Source organism: Vigna unguiculata, chromosome 6, assembly GCF_037176805.1.
Source record: "Vigna unguiculata cultivar grain cowpea cultivar isolate G323 ecotype 2 chromosome 6, ASM3717680v1, whole genome shotgun sequence".
In the NCBI taxonomy this organism is placed as follows: Eukaryota; Viridiplantae; Streptophyta; class Magnoliopsida; order Fabales; family Fabaceae; genus Vigna; species Vigna unguiculata.
Window position 1 is genome coordinate 15311579 of NC_140797.1, and position 27785 is coordinate 15339363.

The following is a 27785-nucleotide window of genomic DNA, read 5'->3' on the forward strand; positions in this document are numbered from 1 at the left end:
TTATTTCTCTTTTATCTTTTTCAGCGTTTCCCTCCAAGGATTTTACACTCTCTGCGCACTCCAGTGTTTCCCAAATTCCCAAACCCTTGTTCGTTTTCGTTTTCCATTGAACTCCATCTCGTCATCAAATTAAGGTTCAGTTCTCGTCATCGATCATCGGTGTTCATTCAAATCGTCTCCGTCATCGGTCGTTGTCCTATGCTCGTCGTCGGTGTCATCCTATGCTCGTCGTCGTCGTCGTCCTGTGCTCGTCGTTGGCGTCGTCCTGTGCTCGTCGTCGTCGACCTTCAAGATACGAAGTCTGTAGTTGGATTGCCATCTCTTTTTCTTGCAAACATTGTTTTTACAAATTCACAGTGCTCGTTGTTCTTCACGATCTTTATTCATCATCTCCTTTTTTTAGCCTACCGTGGATCGTGCCGATGGCGTTGAAAGTAGCGGGTTGGCGTGGAACCTTTGGTAGTCATGGGGCCAAGCAGAATCCGAAAAGGAAATCGTTGGATACGTTGATAAAAAGACTTAAGGACGTTAGCTGATTAAGCTTATAGTTGTATGTGAGGTACTTTCTCTTCTTGTTGTCTATAGTCCATTTTGACTATGAATTATTTAATAGTGAGTTGTTGATAAATTTATTTGGTTTAAGGTCAGGCTATCACTGTCTTGTCTTCCAAATGCATTTTAAGATTTTCCCAAATATCTGTTTGAAATGTATACTTGTTATGTTCTTTTTTTTGGATTTCATTAAAATACTTCCATGTCATTTTATTGTATCTGTTATGAACTGTATCCCTCATGTCTGCTAAACTATCTTTAATGTTGTAAAATGATGCTTTATTTTCCTGAGTAGCTGCTGGTGTTCTTTCAACTTTCATTGGTTTAGGTCTAGATGAATAGAACTCGTGTTAAATTAGCTCATATTTATTGAAATGTCATAATCATTGCCTTGGCATTTGCCTCTCTGTTCATTTGCCTTAGCCTTGTATTGTACTACAGTGTTGTTAAAAAGCCATAGTAGGGCCACCATAACACTATAACATGGCATTTTTCTACCCCTCCGCCAGTGGGAATTTGTGAAGGGAGTCTTATTGTTGTGGCGCCATAGACCACAATGGCTTTCTTAGCCTCTATTACTTGTTCAACTGTTGCTAATGTTAGAAAAATTGAGATTATTGAAGTGGCATTGATCCACACATAGCTTTCTAAAGCACGATTGGTAGCCTTGGCCCTTAGGTTTTGAAGTTGAAACTAGGATACCTTCCCAATCATGTTGTCATGATTGTAGGTTTTACTAATGATCGTATATGGGTCTATAAAAGACACCAATTTTGGAAAGAAACCTTTAAACCCAACGCATAAGTTAGATGTTATATCTAAATCCTTAAGCAATTGAATTAAAGAAACTCTTTACCTGTTGAAAAAGTAAATCCCAAGCTAATTAATACAATTTAATTGAGGTTGTGGAGTGATGCAAACAGAATTTGTTTGCATATTGTCTTTAATTAATCTATTGCTGACTACTATCATTTTCTTGAGTCGGTGCACTCTTTTTTGCTTTCTCGCAATAGAGACCAACCCATCCATAGATTTCGCTTCAATTGTTTCTCTAACTTTTATGATCCTACAAATATCTTGACTTCGGTTAATGTTGCAATGAGTGGTAGAGTTCAACATATGGACTTTAAACTGCACTTCACCCATGTGTTGCCATCTGTGGTGTTTAGCTACAAAACTCTTGTAGTTCTCAAATTGGCGTTCACAAGAGTGGCAGATATTTCCTCTGTTGATTTTCCCTTGCTTAAGATCTTGCACTTGTTTTCTGTTAGTTTTTCAGGAGATTTAGATCTCTCGCAGCTTCTCTCTGGGTGTCCTAATCTTGAGGACTTGGAAGCTAAGGGTGTAGCCTGTAAAACTAAAGGAAAGTTTAACAGATTGCCCAAGTTGGTTAGGGCAAGCATCGATGGACATTTTCCATTGGAAATTGTTAAGGATGTTGAAGTTTTATTCATAGATTGGGTAATGCCTGTTAGATTTCTTTGTTATTACTTTCCATTTCTAAGAGAATAAGATAATATCAATTTGTATCTCTTGTAGATATATCACCAAAACCTGGATTTTGAGTTTCAGAATTTAGTTCAACTTAAATTGACTTTGGGACTTAGGAAGGATTGGTTTGGGGTCTTGAAAGTGCTCAAGCATTGTCCAAAGCTTCAAACTCTCGTCATTTACATTTCTAATAAGGTTTGATGATTCAAATTATGATTTTTGTTGTTGTCGTTTATTTAAACATTAGTATTAATATAGTTTTATGATTGTTTTTATCAGGTTTTTTATTCATCTGATGATGAAGGCCATGAAGAAGTAGTTTGGCAATACCCACAAATTATTCCTGCATGCATTTCATTACATCTCAAAACCTGTTGTCTTGAAGGTTACAAGGGTTCTGTAGATGAGCTTCAATTTGAAAGGTATATTATGGAGAATGGAAAATATTTACAGAGCATGAAAGTTTGCCCTCATTTTAATGTTACTCATGAGGAAAAACTTGATATGATTAAAGTTTTAACCTCATGCCAGAAAATTTAAAAATTGTATAGTAAAAAATTTTCTGCATCAAATACAAGTAGATTTTCTTATTTAAAATTATTTGCAAACAGAGATGTTATAACTAGGGGTGCAGAACAGGTTTTTGTGGTCCATTTGCAGCAGAAGTGTGCAAATAAAATTTGGGGGTGCATTTAGCTTCTGATTTATTCTTTTCAAGAATTTCCTGATTTTGGACTCATTTTGTAACTTTGAATATTTCAAATCCACACTATTAAGCGGCCTGGGTCGAACACCGTTAACTCGTGGTTAATTCATTTAAGTTCCCCACCCTTACTACAAGTAAGCGGCCTGGGTCGAACACCCTTAACTCGTGGTTAATTCGTTTAAGTTTCCCACCCTTACTACAAGTAAGCAGCCTGGGTCGAACACCCTTAACTCGTGGTTAATTCATTTAAGTTCCCCACCCTTACCGCAAGTAAGCGGCCTGGGTCGAACACCCTTAACTCGTGGTTAATTCGTTTAATTTCCCCACCCTTACCACAAGTAAGTGGCCTGGGTCGAACACCCTTAACATACAATCGATTGCGCCATACATAACATACACCACAAATCATCAAAACCCGGCATACACAATAACATACAGAACATTAATCACATTAAGCATAAATGCAAAGAAATGTACCAACATAACAAACATAATGTACCAGTTATTACAGACATAGGCTCAATAATACTTTTAAATCATTAACAAATCGATGTCCTATTCTGCTGAATCATGGGCCACCACCGCAGCATCATCCACCTCCTTCTCTTCTTCGGCCGACTCCTTCTCTGCCCCCTCGTCCGGACTGCTCTCATCCTCCTTGATAAGCTTCCCATCAATAACGTCCTTATTCACATCAAATTTTGAGTCAGCTACGTCAACTTCTTGATGAAAAAAGGCCGCTTGCCGCAATCCCTTCTCAAAGTCGTTGATATGCTCTTGGATGATGCAATTCTTCAAGTCATCAAGTTCACCTACGGCACCATCGTACTTGTCTTTCAATTCATCATAATCTGCCTCCAAATCTTCTATCTTCTTATTCATTTTTCTCTCCGAGTCCAAACACTGGACCTTCCAGGTTCCCAGCCTTTTTCTCTCTTCTTCCCAACTCTCCCTTTCCTTCTTCCACGCAGCTCTCTCATCCTCTAACTTATCGACCTTTCCCTATAACTCCTCCACTTTCTCCCTACCTCATTCCTTTACTTCCCATCGATACAGAGACCCAACACGACCGCTCAATATCAACGCCTTACTTCCAAACTCAACCATCGTCCTCACAATATGATCCGCCTCCATACCGTCAATGGAGTTGATGATGGTATATGGGAGGTTGATCGCAAAATCTTTTTTGACACATATTTTTGGCAACTCAATCAAGCCGGACTCAGGTCCCTTCACCCCGCTGGCCGATCCTGCCCCACTAACCGGCCCCGAACCGAGTAATGCAGCCCTCACCTTCTTCACATCCTTCCCTTTGCCGGGTCGAGGTGGCAACTCGGCCTTCCTCTTGGTCCCGCCGTGCACGTGCACCTCGACCAACGATTCCTCCAGGTTGGGAACGTCAGTCTTCCCGGCTTCCTTAGCCTTAGCAGCCATTTCTTTCCTCAACGTCTGGAAGTGCGCCAAATTCTTCTTCCACGATTGCGCCATGTGCCCTACAATAACAAATCAAACCTCGGTTAAGACAACTTAGAATCATTAACATAGTTTAAGTAATAAACAAATACCTTCAATATCAATAATCGGGTGCACCGAATTATAAACTCTAACTAGGCCCTTAGTGGGCAACTCGTCGGTAAACGAGAGGGGGTTCCTGTCCAGCTAAACGGGAACTTCGTACTCCCATGTGCGTTCAAGAAATGGGACTTGCCCTCTTCCTTCACCATAACTTCAAAGTATCCGTCCTTAAAATGCTTGAAGGACTTAGAAAATGCGACCAATCTGCTGATGCTGGGGCGACTTATCAGAGACAGCCAAGTAGTCGGTTGGCGGGGCCTAGTATCATAGAAGTATAGAAATGCATAAGGAGAAGGCTGCAGATATAGGGATTGGCACAAAACGCGGAGGCTTGCATATAAGCCCAACTGTTTGGATGTAGTTGTGTGGGTGCAACGTTCAATGCACGCAACACACCCATGGTGAAGTCGTCCAGCGGCAACCGCACGTGTAACTGAGAGAAGTGGCACATGTACATGTAGAAGAACTTTTCGGTTGCCCGCTCCTGCCCGTGGCATACGTGGTCGATGGCGCTCACCCTCTCCAAGGATAAAATACCCCCGCTTACACCTTTTGCGATAACAGGTGTACAATTCAGCCAAGATTTCAAAAAAAGAGACCACCAAAATTAGGATGATTGGTTACGAACGTCGGCAGCCACCCACCTATACCCGCCCTTGGCGAGCCAGTTACTCTCCGCCAACTTCTCTGGAGGGTCTTCTCGAACCTCCCTCACCGTCTCCATAAGGATTCCACCTACCATACCCCCGGAGCTAGTGCTCTCCTCTTCAACATGTCAACTGTAAGACCCAGGAAAATTAAATAATTATTTAACTAATTATTTAATTAGGACGGGTAGTGAGAACATTTAAAGCAATAAATGTGAGGGACTATGACGTGGAAAGGTACTAGCTCAAGTGGTTGAGAGTACTTTATTGTGTGTGAGGACTTGGGTTCGAGTCCTATGTGTGTCACTTGGATGTTATTTAAATTATGCGTTTTTGTGTGTTTATATATTGAATGTGCGGTTTGATGATAAACTCTTAGGATTATAGGACTTATCACGAAATAAGGATTGGTTGGATGGTTTGGTCTTGGTTGGATATGTGCATGAGTGTGGGTTCAAACCTTGGTGAGGACTAAATAATTTCTTTTGCCAAATTTTATTTCTGCATGGAATTTGAAAGGGGCAGCTTAACCTAGTCGTTTAAGGGGCTGAAAAATCAGATGAATGATCCACTCAATGGTTATTAAACCCCTTTTTAAGTAATTTTCGTTTTGGAAAGTGAATGAGTGAATAGATTACTCATAAGCCAAGAGAGGGAGTGAATTAGTGAAAGGAGAGGTGTTGTGGTACGTGGGGGACTTTGGACAGAAGGTTTTGTGGGTTTAGGACTGAAAGCAGAGGGAAAGTAAGGAGAAGAAACTAGCGTGGGAGTGTGAGCAAGGGCAAGGAGATTTTGATTGGGGCGCGCTCACATTGATTCGTAATTTGAAGCAAATTCCAGGTTAGGGGAGTTGCTTACTGTGTTTTGATTCGTGATCGATTGAATATGTACTGTCTTGTATAATTGCATGAATTCCTTCTCTTTTTGACGCTGTCTTTCTGGAAATTCTGGGTTCCGTCCAGAAACCGCCTGGCGGGCATGAAGGTGCCGCCAGGCGGCACATCAGTAATAGCCATTCTGGGTTTTGTAACAATGAGCTGCTTGGCGGTGAGCATGAACCGCCAGGTGATGTGTGGCACTGTCGTTGTTTTTATTGTGTTTTGTTGAAATTGTGGCCTGCGTGATTTTCAATTGGATATTTCTTGTCTGTGTAATTGGATAATCTTGTGTTATTTCATGTGTTCTGAGGTTTTGGGCATATTAAGAATCTGATTGGAGACATGAGAGATTCGTACGGGAATCAAGGGATGGTATGAGTGGTAGGCTAAATAGGATTGCTATGCAATCGGAAGAAGTATGATAGGTAATTGAATAATATAATGGTGTGATGGTTTGTTAATTCATGCTGAGTGAATTGAGCCTGAGATTGGGAATTGGTTAGAACTTTGGGGGGTTTTGGGTATTCGCAGGTGCAGGAAAAGCTGAGATTCCATCATGGTACTGGGATGCCGCCTGGCGGCGTTACCCTTGTCGCCAGGCGATAGTGGGACGCAGACCCGTTTTGTGCAGAGATAGGGTGACGCGAGAAGGGGCAAAATTCGTGCGTAAGTTGTTAGGAAACTTTAATTAAGGAAAGATTCGTGGTAATTAATAGAGTAAGAGAAGAAGAAGGGAAGTGTATTGTAAAGTATTGATGATTAGTGGGTAACGGGAAGGTAATGAAGATGAATAATCGAGTATAAGAATGTGGTGGAAGAATAGTGTAGCTGCAATTAAATGAGGAGTATAAGATTTCATGTTTTGGTAAGCCAATTGATGACAAATTACTGGATGAAACAATGTTGGAAGTTGGTAAGTATAAGGATTTGGGATTTATTGAAATGTGGTGTTAGTAGAATTAAGCAATTGTTCTACTGTGATACTTAGATAGCCTAGGGGGTGAATGATTTCTGAATCTGTACTTGAATAAGTTAGAGGGAATGGATTAGGCAATCTCTTTAAGGTTGACCTAGACATTATGCTGGGATAAAGAATTGGGGGAAATTCTTGTGGGGAGTATATGGACATAGGAGTATGGTTATGAGTAATTCCATTGATTGTTGTATGGTTGGGTAACTTTGCATAATGTACTGATGAATGGGAAGAGTGATACTTATGGTAATATTCTAGTAGGAACCAAATCAGTGAGTGTGCCAAAAATCAGCTGTTGGAGGCTTCTGGTATGGCGCCTGGCGGTCGGTTGATAACCGCCAGGCGATAGCCTTAGCGTGAGAGAGTCTGAACTGAGCAGGCGCCTGGCGGCACGGCGTGCTCCGCCAGGCGGTGATGGGAAAGCAGTAGGTCTGGGAGGAAGCTGGCGCCTAGCGGTGAGTGAATACCGCCAGGCGGTCTGGAACAGTTTCGCCTGGCAGCGTGTGGGCCGAGCCAGGCCGAAACGCTGTTGTTCTTTGCTTTCTGGTGTGTTGTTTTTAACTAACAATGATGCTTTGCTTGGATCGGGAGATGCTGTGCCATGAGCGGGTAGGTTCATGGATGGTGTGACATGTGATGATATGAGCGGGGAGGTTCATATCAAGTTACTCTCACGTGGGGATACGAGCGAGGTAGGTTCGTATGTTCCATGCTCACGTTGAGAGATGCCACGTGCGGGGAGGTACGGGGGCTGGTGGATCACATGTGTTGGACTACGGGCGGGTAGGTCCGTAGAGCAGGACTACGAGCGGGGAGGTTCGTAGAGGCAGGACCACGAGCGGGCAGGTTCGTGTGAGCATCATGTTCCCGAGTCCAAGGCTAACAAATTGTATGATTTGGAGACTGGTAAGTCTTGGGGTTAGGGTCTTGGCCAAGAATTATATATAATGAATAAAATGGGTATACGATTTATCTTGTATTTCATATGCTTGTTATTTTATTTTCTCAGCTCACCCTTTCTGTTTGTGTGTGGCGATGATCGTGTAATTCGTTATACGGGAGCAGATGTTGATACAGGTGATGCTGAGGATGTTCAGATGGTGGAGTGAGGACTAGCATGGGATTAGAGCTAGGGTTTTGCTCATTTGTATTTTACGTTTTGAATACTAATTTTGGAAACTTGTAACCTTTTATGGATTAGTTATGAGTTTTGACGCACTATTTCAATGATTTTAAATATTTTCCCGCGTTGGGACTTTTATCGAGATGGCTATTAATGCAATTATTTATTTTAATATTTATTTTTAAGTAATATTCCCTAGGGATGTTACATCAACCTCTACTCCTCCCAGACTCTGTACTCTCACTACTAGACGTAGACAACGACACACTATCACTACTAGACATACCTTTTCTCTTTTCTGGAAAGATCACGGCTGAAATTAGGAGCAAGTCGGACAAGAAAACGCACACAAAATCTATAAATGAAAATTCTCGCGAATGAACCAACGAACCCTTACTCGTTGTAAAATCTACATTTATAGGTCATAATTGAAAAATAGACGAATTTCCCTCTTTCTTGCCGTCTTTCTCCCTCATCGTTGATTGCAGGAAGAGATAGAATGAATTCAAGTGCATTAGAGTGTGAAACTTATCTTGTTCACTTTAAGGGGATTAAAGGAGAAAGTGAATGGATTTAGAGTAAATTTTGTTGATGTTTGTGAGTGATTTGATAGATGTGATACATTAAAAATTATCTTTAAATCATAAAAAAACAAGATTACCAAATTGTACTTTATTTTAAAAATAATTACAAATTATCATTATATAAGTTTAATTTATCGTAGAAAAAATATGAAAATGTATAAATCAAGTAACATATTTTAATAACAAAATATTTAAAGGATAATGTAAAAAAAATTATAATTAAAAATTACTTTTTAAAACTTATTTTAAAACAATTTTAAAATATTAGTTATTTTTACATCGTTTTCATAATTATGCTAAAAAGAATTGCGGACATAATTGTAATCTAGATATCGCCCTCAATCCATTGCATGACAGACATGATTGAAAAATAGAGGAATTTCCTTCTTTCTTCCCCTCTCTCTCCCTCATCGTTGATTGGAGGGAGAGAGATAGAATGAATTCAAGTGTATTAGAGTGTGATGCTTATCTTGTTCACTTTAAGAGAATTAAAGGTGAAAGTGAGTGGATTTATATTAAAGTTTTTTTATGTTTGTGACTGATTTGACGGATGTGATAGATTAAAAATTATATTTAAATCATAAAAAAACAAGATTACCAAATTGTACTTTATTTTAAAAATATTTAAAAATTATCATTATATAAGTTTGAATTATCGTAGGTAACATATGAAAATGTATAAATGAAAGTAACATATTTTAATAAAAAAATATTTAGAAGATAATGTAATAAAAAAATTTATAACAATTTTCAAATTTTCGTTATTAATTATTGTTTCAAAAATAATTTGAAATGTCATATTTTTACATCATTTTAATAATTAAGCTGAAAAATAAATTGCGGATATAATTGTAATCTCGATATCACCCTCAAACAAAGATATAACAAAGATGATTTAAAAATTGTAGAATTTTCCTCTTCCTTCCCCTCTATCAGTCAAGGTTGATTAGAGAAAGAGGATGACATCAAGTGGATTAAAGTGTGAAATTTGTGTTGTTCACTTTAAGTGGACTAAAGGTGAAAGTGGGTGGATTTGGAGGAAAGTCGTTTGTGAGTGATTTGATGGATCTGATAGATTAAAAATTATATTTAAATCAACAAAAAACAAGATTACCAAGTTGTTTTTATTTTAAAAGTAATTAAAATTGATCATTATATAAGTTTGATTTGTCCTAGAAAAAATATTAAAATGTATAAATGAAAATAACATATTTTAATATAAAAATAATTATAAAATAATGTAATAAAAGTTTTTATAATTCATAATTACTTTTTAAACAATATTTTATAACAATTTTCAAATTTTCGTTATTAATTATATTTGTAAAAATAATGTCAAAAGCCATATTTTTACATCATTTTAATGATTAAGCTAAAAAATAAATTGCGGACATAATTGTAATCTTGATATCACCCTCAAACCACTGCATGATAGAGATGATTGAAAAATAGAGGAATTACCATCTTCATTCCCCTCTCTCTCGTCAAGGTTGATTGGGGGGAGAGGGAGATAATGAAATCAAGTGATTAGGGTGTGAAGTTTGCGGTTTTCACGTTCAGTGGATTAAAGTTGAAAGATGGTGGATTTAAAGTACACTTTGTTAAAGTTTGTGAGTGATTTGATTGATGTGATAAATTAAAAATTATTTTTAAATAAAGGAAAAATAAGATTACCAAATTACCATTGTATAAGATTGATTTGTTGTAGAAAAAAAATATTAATATGTGTAAATTAAAATAAAATATTTTATTAAAAAAATATTTAAATAATAATGCAATAAAAAATTTTATAATTAATAATTAGTTTTTAAACCTTATTTTAGATCAATTTTCAAATTTTATTTATTAATTATTTTTGTAAAAATAATATGAAAAGTCATATTTTAATATCATTTTCATATTTAAGCTGAAAAATAAATTGCGGACATCATTGTTATCTTCATATCACCCACAAACCAACACATAACCGAGATGATTTAAAAATAGAAGAATTTCCCTCTTCCTTCCCCTCTCTCTCCCTCAAGGTTGATGGGATGAAGAAGGAGAGAATGACATCAAATGGATTACAGTGTGAAGTTGGTGTTGTTCACTTTAAGTGGATTAAAGGTGAAAGTGGTTGGATTAAGAGTAAAGTTTGTTAAAGTTTGTGAGTGATTTGATGGATTTCAAGGAAAAACAAGGTTACCAAATTGTACTTTATTTTAAAAATAATTAAAAATTATCATTATATAAGTTCGATTTGTTGTAGAGAAAATAATAATATGTATAAATGAAAATAACATATTTTACTAAAAAAATATTTAAAAAATAATGTAGTAAAAAATTTTATAATTAATATTTAATTTTTAAGCCTTATTTTTTAACAATTTTCAAATTATCGTTATTTTGACATGTTTTTCATAATTAAGCTAAAAAATAATTTGCAGACATAATTGTAATCTTGATATCAGTCTCAAATAGAGGAATTTTAATCTTCCTTCTCCTCTCTCTCCATCAAGGTTGATTGGCGGGAGAGGGAGATGATGAATTCAAGTGAATTAGAGTGTGAAGTTTGTGTTGTTCAATTTAAGTGGATTAAAGGTGAAAGTGGGTTGATTTAGAGTAAAGTTTATTAAAGTTTTTGAGTGATTTGGTGGATGTGATGGATTAAAAGTTATATTTAAATCAAGGAAAAACAAGATTACCAAATTGTCCTTTATTTTTAAAATAATTAAAAATTATCATTATATAAGTTTCATTTATCGTAAAAAAAATATTAAAATGTATAAATGAAAGTGACATATTTTAATAAAAAAATATTTATAAAATAATGTAGTAAAAAAATTTACAATTGAAAATTACTTTTTAAACCTTATTTTTCAACAATTTTCAAATTTGCGTGATTATCTATTTTTGTAAAAATAATTTCAACAGCCATATTTTTAAATCTTTTTCATAATTAAGCTGAAAAAATAATGGGGGACATAATTGTAATCTTGATATCACCTTCAAAACATGGCATAATAGAGATGATTGAAAAATAGAGGAATTTCTTCCTTCCTTCCCCTCTCTCTCCCCGAAGGTTGATTGGAGAGAGAGGATGACATCAAAAGACTATGCTAAAATAGGCTAAAACTAAGAATTGAACTAAACTAAGAAATGGAAATACTAAGCAACTAAAACAATAACAGAAAGGTAAAAATAAAGTATGATATCAAAAACAAGAACAGAAAGAAAATCTGATTATAAGAACCTAAAAATGCAAATTTTTTAAACAACAAAAATAGCAAAATAAGCTAAGCATGGAACAAAAGTTGTAATCTATCTAAACTAATTCATACAAGTTTAAACAGAAAACTGAGAGTAGAATTTAAGGTAACTACTGAAAATAATGACAAATTCAAAATACAACCTATAAACTAAAATTTGTCCAATTTACAACCCAAGAAGTTAAACTATTATAGTAGTTAACAACTAGAATGAACCTATAAATTAAAACAAACCCAACACTACTAAAATCAACCAAAAACATCCACTAAGCATGTCCAAATTCATCAATCAAAACCAAATCTGCAAGTATATACAAAAACAAAACAGAATCTTAGAATCATCTTAGTAAAACAGAACAAACAACATAAGACTAGCTAAAATAGTAATTGCAGAATTATTTACACAACTATATTGTTATAGAACAGAATGATCAAAGTAGTGTGTGTGAAAAACATGTAAAAGTTAACCTTCCAGGAAATTTTAATGATCCTACGACTTGTTGCAGTTCAAATTTCAACAATCAATATCCATTTTAATTTATTTTTTGACAAGTTATTTCATCTTTTGTTAATATTTTCTAAAAAGAAATCCATCCTTAGGTTCTTAGAGGTTTATGTTATACTATAACGATGCTAATTATTGATGATTAGCATAAAGATAGTTAACATAAAGATATTCAAATGTGTAGGGAATGATTTGAACATTGTGATCTAATATATACGTAACTTCTTTAAATACACAGATCATGACTTCATTTCCTTCAAGTCGTGATTGGATGTATGATAGGGTGTATAAAGGTAGAAGAGGTTTGAAACCTACTTTCGTAGCTGGGGTTGAAGAGTTTATCGAAATAGCCTGTCAACAAGAAAGTTATGTTAATGAAAGACAATTTAAATGCCCATGCATTAAATGTGAGTGTACAAGGATTTTTGATGTTCAAACAATCAAGCTCCATCTCTACAAGCATGGCTTTATGTCTGACTACTTTATTTGGATTGATCACGGGGAAGCCATAAAGAATATTTCCCATCATGTTGACGATGCTTCAGGAAGTGGTATACATGTGACTGAAGGACAAACATTTAACTCGATGCATGAGATGTTGTGTGATGCTCTTGGACAACATGGGTCATTTGAAATACCAGAAAAAAACTTCGAAGAGCCTCCGAATGAAGCAACTCAACGATTTTATAATCTGTTAGTCGAGTCAAATGAACCATTATTTGAAGGATCATCAGAGTCTAAATTATCAATCTGTGTTAGACTTTTAGCATGCAAGTCGAATTGGAATGTCCCTTACGAATGTCTAGATTTTATAGTAAAAATGCTTTAAGATGTAACACCAATGAATAAAGCTTTACCTAAAAATTACTATGATGCTAAACGATTAGAATCAAAGCTTGGATTGACTGCTAGAAGGATTGATTGTTGTATACAAGGTTGCATGTTGTTTTACGACAATGAATATGGGAAAAATGATGGAGCACTTATATGTTGCAAATTTTGTGATATGCCAAGGTATCATGATCGGAGCACAGGAGCAAACACAAAAAAGCTTGTTCTAGTGAAAACAATGTTCTATTTACCTATAATTCCAAGGTTGCAGAGACTGTTTGCATCAATGGAAACTGCTAGTCACATGTCTTGGCATCGTGAAATTATAAGTAGCTCAGGCGTGTTACGTCATCCCTCAGATGGTGAAGCTTGGAAGCATTTTGATCGGGTACATCCAGACTTTGCAGTTGATCCACGCAATGTACGCTTGGGTTTATGCTCTGATGGATTTAACCTATTCATTCAATCAACAATCCCTTATTCTTGTTGGCCAATAATTGTCACCCCATACAATCTTCCTCCTAAAATGTGCATGACAAAGCCATTTATGTTCTTAAGTTGTCTAATACCTGGACCACGCAATCCAAAGGCAGGAATTGATGTGTATCTCGAACCTTTGGTGGATGATCTAAAGAAGTTGTGGGATGGTGTAGAAACATATGATATTTCAAGAAAGAAGAACTTTATCATGAAAGCTAGTTTAATGTGGACTATAAATGATTTCCCTGCATATGGGATGTTGTCTGGCTGGGGTACTCAAGGTAAATTGGCATGTCCACATTGTATGGAGCATTCAAAAGCCTTTACATTAGAAAATGGGGGAAATTGTTGGTTTGACTCACATCGTAAGTTTTTACCTAGTGATCATGCCTTTAGAAAGAATAAAAAAGCCTTCTTAAAAGGGAAAGTTGAAACCGATGGCCCACCAACTACAATGACATCTGACTTGGTTTGGGGAAGAGTAAGGGATTTACCAATGGCCACAGAAAATCCTCGTTTGTCGAAATTACGAGGATATGGCGAGGTTCATAATTGGAGGAAAAAAAGTATATTTTGGAATCTTCCTTATTGGAAAGATAATCTCTTACGACACAACCTACATGTCATGCACATAGAAAAAAATTTCTTTGACAATATATTGAACACGGTCATGAATGTTAGTGGGAAAACAAAACACAATGAGAAAGCAAGGATGGATCTTGCTTTGTATAGTAGTCGCCCTGACTTAGAGATGAAACTGCTAGCTAATGGAAAAATGTTTAAGCCTAAGCCAATTACTCTTTAACTATAGAGGAAGCAAAATTATTTTGTCGTTGGATAAAAGAACTCAGGGTGCCTGATGGTTATTCATCAAACTTGGCAAGATGTGCTGATGTTGAAAAGGGAAGGATACATGGGATGAAAAGTCATGATTGTCATGTGTTCATGGAATGCTTACTTCCTATTGCATTTAGTACATTGCCAACACATGTTTTAAATCCCCTAATCGAAATAAGTCATTTCTTTAAAGACTTATGCTCTACGATATTGAGGTATGACGATTTGGTTACAATGGAAGAAAAGATTCCACTAATTCTTTGCAAGTTGGAGAGAGTATTTCCCGCTGCATTCTTTGATTCAATGGAACATCTCCCAGTTCATCTTGCATATGAAGCTAGACTTGGTGACCCAGTGTAATATAGGTGGATGTATCCCTTTGAAAGGTAATATATGATCAATGTATTTCATATAAATGCATTTATTTAACGATTACAAAGCATGACCAAGAAACAATTTTTTTTTATAGATTTATGGGAGATTCTAAGCGATCAATCAAAAATAGGGCAAGGGTTAAAGGATCGATATGTGCATCTTACACACACCGAGAAACAACTTATTTTTGTTCCCACTATTTCAAAGGTTATATGTTGTCATTGCGAAGTAGTAGAAATGAAATGGGAGTTGAAACCAACCAACCATCATTTTCCATCTTCAACCAACCAAGTCGTCCTTCTGGCAAGCCATGAATTCATTAGTTAACACAAAGAGAATAGGATTCGGTTCACGTTCATGTGTTGATCAATTGCCAAGAAGTGAAACCATACCTCGAGTAAATATTTTCCAACTACCAATTTCATTGTTATAATTGAGTTAATTCTTTTATTAAATTAACCTTCTTAATGACTTATTTGAATTGGTCATTCCTTCAATCTCAGGAAATACCTGACTCAACTACTTCTAGTCGTGTACATGTTGATTTTCCTAGATGGTTCAAGAATCAAGTATGTACTTGATAATTAAATTACACTTTCAATGTTTAATAAATAAAATATGACATTGAGTTTGTGTTGTACTGTAGGTTTACAATGAGCCTTTAAATGTGACAAACCAACACTTGAGAGATTTATCACTAGGTCCTCTTATCGAGGTTAAGCAATGGCCCACGTTATATGTCAATGGGTATAAGTTCCACACTGATGCATGGAGTTAAGGTAAAAAGACAATAAATAGTGGGGTTTATGTAAAAGGGCTTACAGACGGAGGTGAAGATGATTTCTATGGGATCATTAAACACATTTACGAGATAGAGTACAATACTTCAAGCACTCCCAAGAAAGTATTTGTATTTTATTGTGACTGGTTTGATCCATCACGAAGAGGTACAAGAGTGGACTTTAAATACCATGTTGTCGATATTCGGATGGATAAAAGATATGTGTCGTATGATCCATTTATAATTGCTCACAATGTAAGGCAAGTATACTATGTCTCATATCCACCATCTCGAATAGATAAACGTGGCTGGTGTGCTGTAATTAAGACAAAACCTAGAGGTCGCATAGAAGCTACTGATGTAGATGATGATATGCCTTACCAAGAAGACCAAGTTTCATACGTCAATGAAATCATAGAAGTTGAACCTATTTTAGGCTTCCAAGATTCAGAAAATGGTGTTGAAGTAGAAGATGAAGCCATAGAAGAAGACACGAAAGAAGAGGAAATTCAAGACTTTGATTTGGAAGAAGAAGATCATGAAGGGGAATTTAATGATCACGAGTCAGAAGAAGACAATGAAGAAATGGAATTGAATGATGATAGTTCTGAATAGGCGTACAATAATTAGATCAATGATTTGTACCACTTTCTATTTGGAAATTTTTTTGTTAGATTTGCCTTTTGTGTGTTAAACTTATGGCTTTTATTAAGTACTTTTAGATGAGGGTTGCAAAATGATACATTGTACTTGTTTTTTTCTGAGAAGATTGATACAATACTTCTCTCATTTCTTTTTAGTACAGATTCATTTTTCACTACCAACGGTTAAAAAAAATCTTAATGACTTCAAGTTGATAGGACCCCAGTCTTTCATGCCAAAACATCCCTCCTCAATTTTGATAATAGAATCATGAACTTCAACTAAATTAAACTTCAAAATTTAAAGCATTTCTAATCTTTTATATCTTTGTCATCTCTATTTCATGTTAATCAATGATAAAACAATAATTTTCAGTAAAAGGAGACCGTGTATCTTTGTGTTAATTTACAACAGTATATCTGTGTCTTCCATTCTAGTTTAGGGTCGTTAAACATATACTTTAGTAAGTCTAGACTTTACTGATTAAATGGTCTTTGTGTGTTTTATGTGCTATAGTTTGATTTACAGAATAATATGATTTGTTGGTTAGTCATAGTACAATCATGTGACCAACAGATGACAACCACCTCTTTATGATTTGAGCTTGACCATTTTTCGTACGCTTTCTGAGTACTTAGATCAAAGGTTGAAGCTTGAGACACAATTCGAGCTTTAATAGTTGCCCTCAACAATTTTAACTAAAATAGGACTTCAGTTCTAATATGGTTATCCTAACATTCTTCAATAGAATGGTCTTGCTGAACTTGTTTGGCTTATCACGTTTATTAGCATCATATTTATTAGTTAATAAAATTGTACTTCTGTGCTGATTCTGTTGACAACTATAGACAGCTTCAATTCTCTTAACCAAAACAATCTGGTTGTATTATCTTTGTTTATGTACATAGCAAATTTTAGGCCTAAACTTAATCCATGTGCTGAAAAATGTAATTTATATGCTCTTGGTAAAGAAGGATATAACTATTGTTGCTTTGTTGTAGCTTTACAAGAAAATACACACTACGTCAGTGTGTATGTACCCGTTTGGAGACCTTTATTTCTCTTATGGACGAGATCACGACCAATGAAGATACTTTTCTGCATGAGTTGGGTACCAATAGGTTCCAAAGCTGGACGGGAGGGACTGGAAATGGGTGGGATGGATAAAATTAGGTTTGCTTGGTATAATAGAAAAAGGAATGAGAGAATTAGAAAGTTAGTGTGTTTCACTAGAGTTTTTTTTGCTCTATATCTCATTTATTTCTATTAATCTATCTTCTATCTCATTATTTCTTTTCTATTTCCCTTCAACCCAATATCTTTACTTTTCTCGTTATTTCTTTCTTATTTCCATCTGCATATTTTAGTTTCACCCACTTTATTTTTATACTCTACCAAATGGACCTTAGAAGTATATTGTAGGGGAGAGATTAGGTAATTAAAGGAAGAACATTTATGGTTATTACAAACAGTTGTGAGTGGTAGAAATGGGGTAGTGAGAGGGACTTTGATATTATGGGGTGCCTACATCATACAATTAATTCTCTAACTTTGTGATTTTGTGCAATATGTGTCTCTACTGGTTTGCATTCTAATTTAACAGTTTCATCCAATAATTTCTAGCATATTTTTAAGACTTCCATTCCTGCTGCCTAATCATTTCAAGTTACAACTATATCATATATTCACCTAATTAGATATGCTAATTATGCTGACAAACTTTTTCCCATTCGAACTTCAACTTTTGTACCCTTTTCTCATTCCACCGTTCATTTTGGATTAGAGGGTTGAACTGAGAACAATAAAAAAAACTATAAGAACAGTAATGGAAAACAGAAAAACTCATAAATATAACGACAAATGGTAGGTTAGTTGCAGGAAATCATATGGTGGAGTTCTGATATTCTCTGACCAGCATCAGAAGCAGAAAAAGAAGCAATGATTTGTGCTAAGATTCCACTAGTTTCACTATCTACACTGAAATTTTCTCTCAGTGAAAGATTCCAGTAGGTTAACAACAAAATTAAAATGGTAAATAGTGATGATGATATGCACCCTTTTATAGCCATGCATGTGTTGATTTTAATTGTCATCACATATATTCGTGATTGAATTTTCAGTAAATATACTTAGCCAGGGCCAAATCTGACACCATCATACATACCTACACTACATAGACATATAGATATAGTGTATTTTTGTATCTAATTATGGAAAATGTTTCATTCATGTGTCTGAAATTATGTGAAGAAGTTTTCTTTTTTTAGTTATATTAGTTTCTATCTAATAAATATTCCATTCTTATGCAATATACAGAAAGCATTGGAATCACATAAAACTATTTATATCTATATGTTTTGCTTAATTCAAGAAAGAGGATCTGCATTCAGTAGTTTGATATGATTTTTTGAACACTTTTCTCATGTAAGGATATGATATTTAATTAAAAGTTCCAACTTGGATTTTTGTACCCTTTTCTCATTCCACCATTCATTTTGGATTTCCTTTTAGGAGCATCACATTCGAACTGGCTGTGGTTCTGTGTCTGTCATAGTCTATGAGGATCCTGACAAACCAACTCTGATCACCTATCTGGATTTAGCACCAAACTGTAAGCACTGCCAATTTATTTTCTTTTACATAGTTCCACTTGTTTAAGGATTACCTATTGTTTCCAAGGATTGTTTTTCTGTCCAGAGGAAGCTTCTTTACTGCTTCACAACTTTTGCATTTATCATATTAGTCCTCCCGGACATGATGTTTGTAAGTTGATAATTTGAATGGGTTCTTTATTGCATTTAGAACTGAATATTGTTATTGACATAGATTTTCCTCTAGAACTTCAACAAGAGTTTTTGCAGTTGGGAGCAACTACAATTTGTTGTGAGGATGTGTTCCTTCTACTGAAGACATAGCAGATCAAATAATCAACATCCTCAACTATTTTGGGTAATTAATATATAATTACAGTGTAGCATTCATTTTTTAGAACTTTTCTTTTGAAACTCAATATGTAAGTTGGTGTTTTCCTTTGCTTCTCTTCTTTTTCTCTATTTACGGATGGCATGAACTATGTTCTTGTCTAGGCTTGGTGCAGTGATGTGTATGGGACTTCTTTCCTCAATATGTGTTCAATACTCCTTTTTTTCCCTTATGTAGTAATTAAAGGAATAACAGAACACAATGTGTTCGGTCGATCACAATAATACATCTTAAAGATAAGGATTTATCCATAATTAGTTATTAAAGATCTTCTAATCAAGGATTAATTATGTTCTTCTTGTATCAAGGATTAATACATCTTGACATGCAGTCTTTAAACTGAAATGGGGTCTTAATTGGTGTTGTTGTCCGATTGAAGGACGAGATTATTACAATACACATTTTATAAGAGTTTAGCTTGATAACAAATTTGAGTGGATAATTTACTGACATTTCTAATGCAGTGCAACTGATTTGTATATGTTCTTCTTTGCAGTTGTAGATATGTCATCAGAATGTAAAAAAGACATTCCTGAACCATCTTTGCCTATTGCCAAAAAGGGGAGAAAGGGGACAATGAAGGGAAGATGACCAAAATATGTTCTTAGATTACCATCACAAAAAGCACCTATACTTGAATCCCCTATTGATCAACAAAATCCTTCTACAACTGCAAATGTTGTACCAATTCCTTCCCAACCATTAATAGCCGAATCTACCCCTTCCCAACCCTCAATTGACCAACCCATACCTTCTCAACCCCCCATTGTTCAACCTGTGCAACCTTATGTTAATGAACCTACACCGTCATCTATGGCTTCCCAATGTGTTGGTGCTAGATTGACATCTCTTCCCCCTCTCAACAAAATGATACACCAACCTCAATACCCACTCGATCTATTCATAATGTACTTCAAGAAGACCAACACATGTCTACCGAAGAAGCAGGTGAACCATCCATAAATGAAGACGATGACCCTCCTATTGGTGCAAGGCTTGAAATTATTGAACCTTGTAATGATAGGTAATAATCAACACTAGTTGAAATCAGTTTTTCTTTTATATTATATGGTTTTTTTCATATTGACATCATATTTTTCCATAATGTGTTTATATTTTTAGGTTTTACCCAAGTAGAGTTGTCTCCAAGGCAATATCAAAGACAATTAAGCAACAATATGTTGAGCCATGGTTAACTTGGGGTGCAATGTTGGATGAAGAGAAGGAGATCTTCTTCCAAAGGTTCAAGGTAAGTTTATATTTGTAACCTACCCTTTACTAGATTTCAATTAAGCATATTTAATTTCTTTGCATATATTGTTTACTATAATAATCATTATCTTAACTACTATATTATCTCTTAATGTAGAGAAAGGTTACTTGGAGACCTGAACATGAGGAGAAGATTAGAAAGATTTTCAACACAAAGGCCTCTCATAGACTTTCTGAAATCTTCATGGAAGCAAGAAAAACTGGGAAAAAACCTCACTGGATGTTTGATAGAGTATGGAACAGTTTGCTTGCTAAGTGGAACCAACCCAAGTTTTGATCAAAGAGTGCTCGTAATCAAAAGAATCGAGCATCTGAGAAGGGTGGATGTTTGCACACAAGTGGCTCAATCACCATCCATGAGCATGCCCTTCGCATGGTATGTACACTAAAAAATTTTGTTATATAAGTTGATTACTATTTTATCATGATTAATTAGTTTTGGTTATAGGCAGAACAATTGGGTCGTCCTGTACATTTTGATGAGCTTTTCCACCATACTTATGTTTGCAAGAATACCGGTGATTTTATAGATCATAGATCTAAACAAACATATGTAATTCCTCTAACTTAGATCTTTCCTCCTTTTTAAATATAAAGATTTGTCATTATATAACATGTCTATTTTGAATAACAGGAGGAATTTCAAACTGTGGTGAAGGAGAAGAAATATCTCCATTGGTCCCTAGTGAGGAAGAGAAGTTAAGGAAAAAAAGTTGGTTAGTTGCTGCTGGTGGCAAAAATCCTAAGGGACGAGTATATGGTGTTGGAAAACTGAATGAAAATTATCTTTGTTGGTAAGCCTTCACACAACAACCATCCAGTTCTACAAGTATGGATTCACAAAAGATTCTAAGGTTGGAAGAAGAAATTCGTCAATCTAGGGAGGAGTTTCGTCAATCTAGGGAGGAGAATCAACGACTGCAGAGAAAATTAGAATCCCTAGTAACTGTTGTTCTCCCACTTCTTCCTCCCGCCCCACAAACCATTTTGCAAGACGTCAATGAACAACCACAAAATGAGGATCAAAACAAAGATGATGCTCGGGAGAGGGACCACCAGCATGGGCAAAACTCTTCTCATTATGCAGATTATTAGTTAGGTTTGTAATTGTAGGACTTTTTGAATTAGGGGTAACATTAGTTAGTTTTTAAATTGTAGGACTTGACCTATGTAGCTTATTTGTTAGTTTCTTAATATGTGTTATCTACTTTATTTTATATTTGTAGTTTTATAGTTTTGATGTGATGATATGAATAGTGCTAAACCTTTGGATAACTATGTTGTTTTATATTTGAAGGTGTTATTTGAATGCTGGAATGTTTGTAGGATCTACAGGTGGAGTCCAACTTTTATGTCTAGACATCACTTCTCTTGTCTGTGATAAACTACTATATTTTCTAATTCTAGAATATGTTAAGTAGACAAAATTGTCTACTGCATTGTTTACAGGTGAAGTTTAGACGTAAGTCCTGACAAATATATAATGATAATTTTTAGAAATTAAAATTATTTATAATTTTTTTTAATATTATAACGTTATCTACGAAAATTTTCGTAGGTAATTATGTACGACAAGTTTCGTAGATAATTTACATCGAAGAACTTCGTAGGTAATTTTTTGCAGGTACGAGGACTTGAGGAAGCCCAAGAGAATGAAGATGAGGAAAATGAATTTGCACCTATTGATAACAATGGAGGATCAGGCGAACCAATACCATGTACATCTGAGACACCTACACCTACTAATGACTCCAGGTTAGTATCTTCTAATTCTTCTTCATGTTATTCTCCCCTTCCTCCCTATCCAAATCGTTTGAAACCGAAAACTAAGAAGTTGGAGGAGTTTGACCAAGAAATCTGGGATCACCGTGGTCAAGAACGAGAAGAACGAGTTAATTCCTACTCATATTCAGAATAGTTAGAGGGTTTGCATTGATTATAGAAGACTAAACCAGGCCACTAGGAAAGACCATTTTCCCTTACCATTCATGGACCAGATGTTAGACAGATTGGCAAGATTTTACAGGAGGTTTATCAAGGACTTCAGCAAGATAGCCAACCCTCTCTCCAACTTACTGCAAAAGGATGTACCATTTGACTTTGGAGAGAGGTGCAAAGATGCTTTTGACACATTGAAAAAGGCGCTTACCACCACTCCTATCATCCAACCACCTGATTGGACATTACCATTCGAGTTGATGTGTGATGCATCAAACTTTGCAGTAGGAGCGGTGCTTGCACAAAGAGATGGGAAGCTACCACATGTAATATATTATGCTTCCAAAACATTGGATGCAGCATAGGCTAACTACATCACAACTGAGGATGAATTATTAGCTGTTGTGTCTGCCTTGGACAAATTCAGACCTTATATACTTGGTTCCAAGGTAATTGTTTACACTGATCATGCAGCATTAAAATTCCTTCTGAAGAAAGCAGATTCCAAGCCAAGGTTGATTAGATGGATGCTACTGCTCCAAGAGTTTGACATTGAAATTCAAGATAGAAGTGGGGCACATAACTTAGTAGCTGACCATCTTAGCAGAATTGAGAATGGAGAAGATAACATTCCTATTCAAGATGACTTTCCTGATGAAGTCCTCCTAGCATTGACTACTATGAAAGGTACGTTTCCTGAACCTTGGTTTGCTGACATTGTTAACTATTTGGTTGTTTCTGCTATTCCTCCCTCATTCTCCAAGTCTAAAAGAACCAAGCTGAAAAGTGAGGCAAAGTACTATATATGGGAAGATCCAATATTATGGCGAATTGGTAGTGACCAAGTCATAAGAAGGTGTGTTCCAGATATTGAGATACCTTATGTGCTTGAGTTCTACCATTCGTCCCCTTGTGGTGGACATTATGGCACACAAAGAACAAGTAGGAAAGTGTTAGATTGTGGATTATATTGGCCTACTATCTTTAAAGATGCACGGAGGGTGTATGAAAATTGTGAGCAATGTCAAAGAGCAGCTAGATCTATTACAAGGAGGGACGAGATGCTTCAACAATGTCAAAGAGCAGCTATATCTATTGGGGTATTGATTTTATGGGTCCTTTTCCTCCTTCTTCTGGATTTTCTTATATTCTACTTGTTGTAGACTATGTCTCCAAATGGGTGGAAGCCATAGCTACAAGGACTAATGATGCTCGAGTTGTTATGAGTTTTGTCAGGTCTAATATTTTCTGTAGGTTCGGGATACTATGAGCCATCATCAGTGACCAGGGGACTCATTTTTGTAATAAACTGCTTGAGAACATGTTGAAGAAGTATGGGGTGACACATTGCGTTGCTACACCATATCACCCCCAAACTAATGGACAAGCAGAGATCTCTGACAGGGAGATTAAAAAGATACTAGAGAAAGTAGTGATGCCTAGTCGAAAGGATTGGGCCATAAGATTGGATGATGCACTTTGGGCACACAGGACAGCCTACAAAGCACCTATAGGTTTGTCACCTTTCAGGGTGGTTTTTGGAAAGGCTTGTCATCTAGCTGTGGAGATTGAACATCGGGCCTATTGGGCCGTGAAAGCCTGCAACATGGATTTGGAAGAAGTAGGGAAAGAGTGGAAACTTTAGTTGCAAGAACTAGAGGAGATTAGGCTTGAGGCCTATGAAAACTCAAAGTTCTACAAAGAAAAGACCAAGCAATTCCATGACCAAAAGCTTGCTAGGAAGGAGTTTAAGGTAGGCCAAAAGGTGTTACTATATAAGTCCAGGTTAGGTCACATGAGTGGTAAGTTACGCTCCAAATGGCAAGGGCCATTTATTATTACAGAAATATTTCCTTATGGAGCAGTGGAGATCAAGGAAGAAATTTCAAACAGTGCTTTCAAAGTTAATGGACATCGTCTTAGGATATTTAATGAAAATCAAGATATGGTGAATAAGACGATGGATGGGATGAACTTGACTTCTCCCTCATACCTTCAACCTTAAGGAGGTAAGTACCCTTCATACTTTTTCTTTGCATTTTATACATATTGAATACATTGAGGACAATGCATGGATAAAGTGTGGGGGTGTGGGGAGAAAAAAAATTATTATTTTTTCTCTAGTTTTGTTTTCTATTTGTTTTGTTTTGTTTATTTTTATTTTTATTTATTTTTTTATTTTTATTTTTGTTTTCTTTAAAAAAAAATTCTGCTTTCAATAAAACATATTGACATTGGATTTTGGGATTTGGGATTTGATTCACTAATTGGAACGGTCATAATTCTAGGAAAATAAGAGTCATGTGCTATGAGTGAATTGTTTCTGTGATTTACTAATTGAGTTGATTTGAGAGTTTCTAGAATAAATCTTTTGTGAAAGAGTTTTGACCTTGTGAGTTTTGAGCTTTATTGTAAAGGGTGGACTACAAGGTGTCATTCTTATTTTTCTTGTGTGACTTTCTCATGTCTTGTCTATACTCAAATGTTTAGCTTGATTCTTTTGTTTTGCATCTTAGGTGAACATGCATGATTTGATATGACTGAGGCATTTCTTGATTTTAGCTACTTGGCCAAATAAGCTAACGATGACATTGATCCATTGGTAGCCCTTTGAGCTTAAACCTCTTTTTTCTTGTTTTGAGCATATTTTTAAACCTTAAAAAGAAAAAGACCATGTTTTTCCTTACCTTAGGGAGAAAGAAGGAGCTTGATGAAGGATTGACCCCAACCAAGGATGGAGGCACATGCTTAAGAAGACTAAGCATGTTTAGAAAGGAAGTTCAATAATCCTTCATCCCTTTCATTTGTTTTTGTTATTTTTGATTCTCAAAGTTGACTTAGTTGAATCAACTTTAGTTGACTTGTTGACCTTTGACTAGGTTTGACTAGGTGTGACTTGTTGACTATAGTTGATTTGACTTAAGCCAACATGCTAATCTATGTTTATTTGCTTTGTAGGTTAATTAGGAGTAAGAAAGCAATGCTAGGTGGCGCATGGTGATTGGGAAGCATAAATGATGTGGAGGAGAGAGTAAAGCAAAGGCATAAAGCATAAAGTAAAAGGCATGAAGCAAGTGTACCTATGTACCTTTGGTCTCCTTTGTTTTTAGCACACTTTGGCCACTTTTTGGAGACATATGAGACACATTCTTTGTCTCCTTTTGTGCTAGAACGAAATTAGTCTTGCACACACCATAGTTAGCTCTTTTGTCTCTCATTTTTTGTAACCTTATTTGACCTAGTTTCTAGAAGCTAGGGTTAGGTTTTTGTAGAGACATGCTTAGGTATCTTTTATTTGCTTAGAGGCCCCTAAAATCTTCTATATAAGGGGTGCTCCTAGACATGTAAAAGGGTTGAACATTTTGAAGTAAAAAAACCCTCTTGTGTCTCAATCATTTTTGAGAGTTTCTCCCTTGGGAGTGAATACTTTTAAGCCTTATCTTGCTTAGCAAGTGGCGACACACATCCACTCATCTTCAAGGTTGCCATGGCTTCTAGCCTAGCCTTGTAGTGGCGTGCTTCTCACATTTTTACCATTTCTTTCCTTTCCATTTTATGTTTTCTTCTTCCTTTAATTGTTCTTGGTTTTCTATGATTTATGTGCTTTCCATTTCCTTTTCATTTTGAATCAATTCATCATCTTCTTCTCTTGAGCTTTGTGAAAGGAACCTTCACATCTAGATAGCTTGCTATCTTAATGTCCAGTGGGGATTTCACTTAGCTTTCTTAATCAACTCACACCATATTCAATAATCTTAAAAAGAAACAAGATAATCCTTCATCAGAGCTAGTGGATTATGTTGAGATTGGTTAAGGAATAAAGTGTGGGGGTGAGTATTTCCCCCACAAAGTTTTAAAAATGGCAAAAGGAAAATAATTGTTGATGACAGAGTGTTGAAATGAAAAATGATTGCTGTCTGAAAAAAAAAGAGCAACAAAGGATAAAAGAAAAAAAACCAAAGAAAAAAAAGTAAGGATTGTTTTTGAAACTATGCTCCATAATTCTTTCTACCTTACTTTTTCAAAATCACTAAAATCCTAAAAAAATTCCCTACCTTTGCCCTGGCCCTATTATAACCTGTGAAAAGTCCTCATGATGTTTGAATGCATGTTTTCTGAAAGCTGTGAATATTAGAGTCTTGCTAAGCATTCAGAGTGTTTACTTGCATGGGTATTTTGAGTGAAAACACAAGCCAAAATACTTGAGCGAATTTTGGTGAGAAAATATACATTTAACTTGAATGTTTCTCTTTCATATTTGATTATCTTGTAAACTCAAAAGATTAAATCATGTGTGAAAAACATAATCTTTCCATTTATATGTGCATGACAACATGATTTCTACAAGATTGATCTGTTTCCATTTGTATTCATTCCTTTAATCCAGTGAAAATATGAAATAAAAAAAACCTCAGAAAAAAAGTTTTGAAATTGTTCAAATTTTGCCCAGGAGTGCAAAAGGGTAAGTGTGGGTGTGCGATGAGTTCAAAATTTTGCCCTCATTTAATATTTAAATTTGGGGATTTAATTGAATTTTCTGTGCTTAAAGATTGATTTAATTAGGATTTGTGATTATTGGATTTATTGAGTAAGTTAGGTAAAAATGGCGTAAATATTGATTTTAGTTGCATAAAATATTATTGGATATTCTAACGTTTGTTAATGCAGCTGGAATTTATTTTTGATCATTAATAGTGTGGATTTGAAATATTCACAATTACAAAATGAGTCCAAAATCACGAAATTCTGGAAAAGAATAAATCAGGAGCTAAATGCACCCCCAGATTTTATTTGCACACTCCTACTGCAAGTGGACCACAAAAACCTGTTATGCACCCCCAGTTTTACTAAGTTGCGCCCCTCCTACCACTTAAACTTCATTCACTCATAAGTTGTCATGTGGCAATCCTCAACTTTTCAAATTGGCCAACCAGAACAAGCCACGTGGCAACAATCCTTGCACTAACAAGCTGTCCAATGGAAGGCTGCCACGTCATCATCCTCATCTCCAAAATAGAAACCCTAATTTTCCTCAAACCCTACCCTCCACCGTGAACCATCATCACCACGCTTCTCCATCTCCACCGCACCTGCAACCTCCATCATCTCGTCAACCTTCAAGCATATGAACCTCGCCAGCAACCACTGCAGCACGCCGCAACTGCACCATTCACGGACCTCACGCCACCGTGAGCCACCATCTCCGTCCGCAACTGCAGCGCCTCCACACATCTTGCAGCCACCATCGCGAGTCATCTTCTCCGCAAGGAAACCATGGCAGCAACTTCACGCGAGAACCTCCACTTTTTTACCGCACCTGCAACCATGTTCGCAGTAGCACCACCTTCGAAAAACACTAGTAAGT

The 27785-nt window shown here is 35.8% G+C and overlaps 1 long non-coding RNA gene and 2 pseudogenes across 3 annotated transcripts; all 3 read left to right on the plus strand.

Annotated features, from left to right (window-relative positions):
• On the plus strand, window positions 1–2662 carry LOC146885557 (uncharacterized). Of its 2 annotated transcripts, none has more exons than XR_014995797.1 (5): window positions 1–299; window positions 404–559; window positions 1824–2013; window positions 2092–2238; window positions 2323–2662. It is a non-coding gene; the product is annotated as an uncharacterized LOC146885557 (long non-coding RNA). The 2 variants fall into 2 exon arrangements; XR_014995798.1 differs by having other exon boundaries at window positions 2125–2238.
• A 9762-nt stretch (window positions 2663–12424) lies between these two features.
• Window positions 12425–15146, plus strand: LOC146885558 (uncharacterized; annotated as a pseudogene).
• Window positions 15147–20344: 5198 nt separating this feature from the next.
• Window positions 20345–21671, plus strand: LOC146885559 (uncharacterized; annotated as a pseudogene). Its single transcript, XR_014995533.1, has 4 exons — window positions 20345–20459; window positions 20580–20858; window positions 20931–21035; window positions 21117–21671. The product of XR_014995533.1 is annotated as an uncharacterized LOC146885559 (transcript).
• The last annotated feature ends 6114 nt before the right edge of the window (window positions 21672–27785 follow it).